This window comes from Fundulus heteroclitus, unplaced genomic scaffold, assembly GCF_011125445.2.
Source record: "Fundulus heteroclitus isolate FHET01 unplaced genomic scaffold, MU-UCD_Fhet_4.1 scaffold_446, whole genome shotgun sequence".
NCBI classification, from domain to species: Eukaryota; Metazoa; Chordata; class Actinopteri; order Cyprinodontiformes; family Fundulidae; genus Fundulus; species Fundulus heteroclitus.
The window spans coordinates 45756-53773 of NW_023396864.1; positions in this window are offsets into that span (position 1 = coordinate 45756).

Sequence of the window (8018 nt, forward strand, 5' to 3'; positions counted from 1 at the left end):
GGGTCCTGAACCCGACCAGTTCCTGCAGGAAGGCCCTCAGGACACAGATATCAGGAATTAAGTTGCAGGAGGGCTCGTTTCAGGAAAAAAAAAACAGTCATGGGTGTCCTGAACAACCGGCCTCACTGACAATAGGAGCTACTGTGGTTATTTTGTCTTTATTTTCATTACTTCTTTAGTGTAAGGCTCCATACGTGTCACTTTTAATGATGATGTATCATGGGAGTTTTGTCAGTGAGTGAAATGTTTTTTCTGACCTTCAGAATGGTTTCTTGGCTAGAAAAAGTCCCACAGATGAAGGATTTGCCATGAGGATGCTGATGGAGGAGAACTGAGAGGAATAGACGGAGCTGCGTTTGTAATGATTAGTGATCAGAAGATGAACCTGGTATTCAGCCAGACACTTGAGTTTATGCTTAACAGGATTTATTGGAGTGATGACGAGGGAGGATCTGGCAGGTATACAGAAAACAATCCACAGCCAGGTACAGAGCAGACATCCAAGCAAGGCAAAAACAAAAACTGACCGGAACCGGGCAGACTCAAAAATAGGCAATGGGATAAGAACAAGAAATCAGACAGGCAGATAACTAGAATGCTGTGGAGCTCTTACCGGACAGGTGAATGAGAAAAGACGTCTTCTTCTTCTTCTTCTTTCCTTTTGTTGGCGGATTGCAAACAACTTATAGGTGCATACCGCCACCTACTGTACATGAGTGTGTAACTCTGTGGCTCAACCTACTATATTCTATTTTTTAATTTTGTGTTATGTAAAAATAAAAACAATGCTTTATTAATTACCATATTGTCCTCTATATCTCCATCTCGCCCTAATATTCCTTTAATACTCCATTCTCTCCCATTTTCCATAATTACTTTCCTCATCCTCTCTCTTTCCGTTGCATATTTAATGCATTTCATCAGAACATGATCCACATTTTCTTTTGCTCCACAACCCTCACATATATCATCATTTCTCTTCCCTAATATATATAAAAACTCATTCAGATATGTGTGTCCAGTTCTTAATCTAGTAAAAATGATCTCTTCCCTTCTGCTTCTTTCTCCATAATTTTTAATTATTACAGATTTTTGAATCCTATATAATCTTCTTCCTTTCTCATCTTCATCCCATATTTTTTGCCACATTTCTGTTTCTTTCTTTTTAATTATTGATTTCCCTTCCCCTTTCCCAAATGTAATCTCAACTACATTCTGCTTTACTAAAGCCTTTTTAGCTAGCTTGTCTGCTTTTTCATTTCCTATCACCCCTTCATGTGCCGGTACCTAACAGAACTTAACATCTATTCCATATCTAAATAACCTAAATAAACTCTGATAAATTTCTAAAACAAGGTCTTTCCTATTATTTCCTCCTGAGTGAATACTTTCTATTGCAGCTTTTGAATCTGTACAAATTACCACTCTGTCCGGTCTAACTTCCTCCACCCACTGTAAACTAAAAATAATTGCAACCATTTCTGCTGTATATATCGATAACAGGTCTGTTAATCTTTCACATTTACATATATTAAACTCTGGAATGTATATCCCTATTCCCACATTTCCCTTTGAATTTTTTGAACCATCTGTGTATATTTTTAAATAACTATAATACCATTTTCTAATATATATGCTAGTTTTAACCCCGACTTCATTATGTTTCCATTCTCTTTTCATTTCATGTATTTTAAGGTCAACTTTGGTTTCTGGAAACAACCATGGTGGCACAGCACTAATTGGATTATTTTTTGCAAATGTCTTATTATCTAACTCATATATTTTTGCCCATTTATTCACATTCCAGCCAAAACCCTTTCTTGTAAATTTGGAATATTCCCAACAGTTCTTTATAATGCTTGTTGCTAAATTTTCTTGACTACTACTTTTAACTCTGATCCAGTATGAAAGTGATATTTTGACCCGTCTCATTTCCAAAGGAGTTTCTCCAGCCTCTACCAAAAGAGCATTAATAGGGGTAGTCTTAGTTCCTCCAGTAACTATTCGTAATGCCCTATATTGTAATTTGTCTACTATTTGTAATGATGATTTAGCTGCTGCTCCATATACCATACATCCATAATCTATTGCTGATCTCATAAGTGCCCTGTAAATATTCAATAGTGACTGTTTATCAGCCCCCCAATCATTCCCAGCCACGGCTTTCATGAGATTTATTACTTTCTTACATTTTGTTTCTAAATGTTTAATATGTATTTTCCAAGTATATGAACTATCTAACCATAATCCTAAATATTTGAATTCTGCTACTCTTTTTATAGGTTGATCATATAATTTTATTTCTCCTATATCAATATTTCTTTTATTACTGAAAATCATATAACAAGATTTACTCACTGACAATTTAAATCCCCATTCATATGACCATTTTTCTATTTTATTTACAACTCTCTTTATATTTTTTACTATGTGCGAAACATTCCTTCCCCTCATCCATATGGCTCCATCATCTGCATATAGTGCTGATTTAATGCATTTATCTATATTTAAGAATATATCATTAATCATAATATTAAAAAGTAAAGGACTAATTACACTCCCTTGAGGAGTGCCGTTTTCTACTTTAAAATCTCTTGAATAATTATCACCAACTTTAACTCTAATTTTCCTATCTGCAAAGAAACTTGCTATCCAATTATACATTCTTCCACCTATTCCCATATTTCCCAACTTAATCAGTAAACCTTCCCTCCACATTGAATCATATGCTTTTTCTATATCAAAGAATACTGCTATTATCAATTCCTTCATTTTTAATCCTTTTTCTATATCATTAGTAATTCTCACTAGTGCATCCATTGTAGACCTTCCTGTTCTAAATCCACATTGATAATTACTGAATATCTGCCTCTGCTCTAAAATAAACCCTAATCTCTTAACTAATATTTTCTCCATCCACTTACATAAGTGAGATGTCAATGCTATTGGTCTATAATTATTTGGGTCTGAAGTATCTTTTCCTGGTTTATTAAATGGGAGGATTATTGCAATTTTCCATTTCTTTGGAACTTCACCTTCTCTCCAAATTTTATTAAAAAGTCGTAGAATTAATTTTAACGTTGCTTCCGGTAATCTTCTAAACATTGCATAACAAAGACTATCATCTCCTGGAGCTGAATATCCAGTATCTTTAATAACTGTTTTTATTTCATTCATGCTTATTTCTTCATCTAATGCTGATACATATCTATCTTTCTTTTTGTATATATCATTAAACTCTTTGAGTTTTTGTTCTTTTTGATTCCTATGTATATTTCCTAAGTGCTCCCCACTATGCACTGCTGCAAATGCCTCACCCAAAATGTCTGCCTTATCTTTATTTAACACCACAATTTCTTGACCACTAACCAGTGCTGGAATTCTAACTTGATTTCTTTTCCCACCCATTTTCTTAAACATTGACCAAACATTTTGTAGTTTAACTTCTGCTCCTATAGATGAACAATAATTTCTCCATGTTTCCTTCTTAGCCTCTTTAATTATTTTACGAGCCTCTGCCCTTTTCTTCTTATATTTAATAAGATTTTCTCCTGTCAAATTTTTCTGTAGAGTTTTAAAAGCTTTATTTCGTTCTTTAATCACTCTGCTACAATCCTTATTCCACCATGGCACAATTTTTGTTTTTCCTTTAATAATTGCTTTTGGAATACTTATTTCTGCAGCATTTAGTATATGATCCGTTACCTGTTTAGTGCACTCATCTATATTTCCTTTTAATGTCACTAAATGACTAGTTTGCTCACATACTGTTCTAAACATTTGCCATTTTGCTTTACTAAAGCACCATCTTGTTAGAGAAAAGACGTCTTGGCAGAGGCAGGCTTAAATAGGCTGGGGCACAGGTGAGCAGAGTGAAAACAAATTAAGCACAACAGGTGGAACTGATCAAGGAAGTGACGGAAGGGCTGACAGGACAAGTGTCAGGAAACAGAAGCTGGACTGAATAGAAACAAGCACATAATGGAAACCAGAACTACTAAGACTAAAACTAATAATATGCCAGGATAAACTAAAATAAACAAGCTAAAATAGAAACCAAACAAGACAGAAATAGCATCTAAGACAGGGAAGTAAACTGACTAATCAAATAAACATAAAACCAAACAAAACCCAGAATATGACAGTGTTGTGTTAATATGGATCCAGAAAAAGCGTGACAGGGTGTCCAGAGACGGGCTGTGGTTCTGTGTGAGGATGTCTGGAGGAGCAGAGAAGCACAGTGACTTTCTAAAGTATTCACACCCTTGAACTTTACGTATTTTGTCATATTACAAAGATAAATATTTGATTGGAATCTTATGTGAAAGTCCAACACAAAGTGGTATATAATTGTAAAGTAGAAGGAAAATGATAGATGATTAGTTTTTGTTATTTTTTTTTATAAATGAAAAACTGAAAAGGGCATTGTGCAAAAGTAATGATGTAATGTGACTAAATGTGGAAAAAGGCCCATTTAAGATGCTGCACGGGTTCTGGGTGAACATGTTTCTTCATCAACAACAAGACAAAGATGATGTTGAACCTGAAAAGTTCAGCTCTGGGCAGAAATAACTGGAAACGTCCTGGAGTCGGTGGCATTTGGGTTTTATGTACCGATTCGTCCACCTTCCACTTAGCCCACCTTCTTTCGGATCCAGGGGTCCATGAAATGGATTCTGGTTCTGAAGTTATTCAAATCTAACCTCGAGTGGACAAAAACACACAAATATATTCAACACACACATATATACATATAATACATATAACACATTAGTTATTAAGCAGGAACGAAGCTGAAAGCCAGAATCCCCGCATCATCATCCCTCCACCACCATGCTTCACTGTTGGAATGAGACGTTTATGCTGCTGGGTTTGGTGCTGGTCCTTTAAGATTTTGGCCTCATCTGTGGGACATTGTTCCAGAAGTGAGAAGAGAGAACGGTTCTCTTTGGTTTTTGCCATCATGGTAGACGTTCAGCTCTGCTTCTGTCTGTACAGGAGAGTCGCTGGTCAGAATTGACAAACACGTTCCTCTGGAAATACGAGCAACTGGACTGAAGCGTCAAGAGGTCTGGAGAACATCTCGATCCCACGAAGGATAATTTAGCAGGAATTCAAACAGTCAGTAAAGGTTAGACTGTAGTTCAGTAACAGCAAAAGAAACAACTCAGCGCCCAGAAATATTTCTGAAAAACACGAGTAGCAATTAATCTGATTCATCCATTTATTGAAAATTTTCTTGAAACAAACGACAAAACCTTAAAGCTGCTTCAGAATTTCGCTGATAGACAAAAAACCATAAAAACAGAAAAGAAAATTGAACTTTGCTGCTCCAACCTTCTGACTTGTTGACACACCTCTGGCGCCCTCTACTGTTCACTCTGCAGAAACCAGCTGGTTATTCACAACCCAGCAGTGAAGGCCACCTGGATTTAAATCACAGGTCTCTTTAAACCACAAAGATTTATATTATTGTTTATCATCTTTTAATCTATGTGGCAGTGAGAGTTGGACTCCGCCAAGGTTGCCCTTTGTCTCTGATTCTGTTCATAACTTTTATGGACAGAATTTCTAGGCGCAGCCAAGGTGTTGAGGGGATCCGTATTAGTGGCCTTAGGATTGCGTCTCTGCTATTCGCGGATGACGTGGTCCTATTGGCTTCATCAGGGCGTGATCTACAGCTCTCACTGGAGCGGTTCACAGCCGAGTGTGAAGCGACTGGAATGAGGATCGGTGCCTCCAAATCCGAGACCATGGTCTTGAGCCGGTAAAGGGTAGAGTGCCTCCTCCGGGTTGGGGAGGATGTGCTGCCCCTAGTAGAGGAATTCAAGTATCTTGGGGTCTTGTATAAGAATGAGGGGAAGATGGAGCGGGAGATCGACAGGCGGATTGGTGCAGCGTCTGCTGTGAAGCGGGCGCTGTACCGATCCGTTGTGGTGAAGAGAGAGCTGAGCCAAAAGGCGAAGCTCTCGATTTACCGGTCGATCTACGTTCCTACCCTCATCTATGGTCACGAGCTTTGGGTCGTGACCGAAAGAACGAGATCCCGGATACAAGCGGCTGAAATGAGTTTTCTCCGTAGTGTGTCTGGGCTCTCCCTTAGAGATAGGGTGAGGAGCTCAGTCATCCGGGGAGGACTCAGAGTAGAGCCGCTGCTCCTCCACATCGAGAGGAGCCAGTTGAGGTGGCTCGGGCATCTGGTCAGGATGCCTCCTGGACGCCTCCCTGGTGAGGTGTTCCGAGCACGTCCCACCGTGAGGAGGCCCAGGGGAAGACCCAGGACACGCTGGAGGGACTATGTCTCTCTGCTGGCCTGGGAACGCTTTGGGATTCCTCCTGAGGAGCTGGCCCAAGTGGCCGGGGAGAGGGACGTATGGGCCTCCCTACTGAAGCTGCTACCCCCACGACCCGACCCCGGATAAGAGGAAGACGATGGATAGATAGATGGATGGATGGATGAATGGATAATCTATGTGGATTTTAAAGTATGAATAAAAAGGAAAGACTCATGCAGCACTTTCAGTGTTCATTGTATTCTAAAACCTCCCAAAACCTCCAGCTTCCATCATCCTGACATCAGAATCAGAAATACTTTAATAATCCCAGAGGGAAATTATTTTCGTTACACACTCAAGATATACAAACAACATACACACACACACACATATATATATATATATATATACACACATATTAGGGCTGGGCAACGATTAAAATATTTAATCGCCCTGATTAATCGCCCTGATTAATCGCGATTAATCGCATTGTATTTACAAACTCCAAGAATGAATTCAAAAGTAGTGTAAAGAGCACTTTTATTTTAATGTTCTGCTGCCATTTGAACAAAAGTGTTGTAACATTTGTAGCACTTATCAGTAACACATATTTAGTGTAAAGCTCAACTTAAACATGTAAAACAAAAAATAGCAATAATAATAAATTAAAGCTTATTGCCACTGACAGGGAATTCTCTTTATGGGGAAAAAATCTACCAAAAACAGGCAATTTCTGAGGTGACAGCAGGGAGCAGCATTACCATTTTATGTTCAATACCAAAGTTTAACTTGGCAGTGGTTACAACTAACTTGTTTCTGTCATATTCCATGCTGGAAGAACTTTAAACTGAAATGCTTGCTAACTCGATATGCTTGCGTTGCTTGCGTTTATTTGACGACACGCGGTTTTTTGTTGTTGCTTTCTCACGTGCATATAGTGAATGGCAGGGGAAAAACAGGCAAAAACACATGGATACTTTGAAACGAGAAGCGACTTCACCGACGGCGTCTAAGCAGACCCCCCCGCTCCGCTCCGCACAAAACTTGTTCCGGCCGCCAACTCACCGCCTCGCCTAAGCAAATTCCTGCGGGAAACACCGCCTTCCGCATGTCGGCTTTGTTTTTTTCCGGCCAGCACCTTTCTTACTCTGAAGCCGAGGTTTGGCTGACAGCGAGGTTACTGGCGCATTATCGCCACCTACTGTTCTGATTCAAACCCCTACACCGCAGCAACAGACCTTCACAAAATAAAAGCATGTGAGCAACATGCGTTAACGCGCGTTAAAGAAAATATCGCCGTTAATAGTCTAATGAGTTAACGCGAAATTAACACGTTAACTTGCCCAGCCCTAATATATATATATATATAGCAAAACAACAAGCGTTATGCTTTAGGACAAGCTCCTTTGAATGTCCGGAAATCGGAAGCTACCAGAAGCTAATAGCATTTTGGCTAACGGATTTTCGGAGCTAACAAATAAAAGCTTCAGTTTTATTTTAGTCATAATGAGTGGGCCGGATAACGTAAACGTTAATGTCCCATCAATGTATGAAACCCCTGTGGAGATAACCTTTGTTATAACCATAAAAACACACTCGACAGTGACATGGTACTGAATGCCGGCAATGAGCTATTCTGTTAGCCCTTCGTTTTAAAGACACCATGTGCAAAACGATTTGCACAACATTTCCAAATGTTTGTTTGTATATATATATATATATATATATATATATATATATATA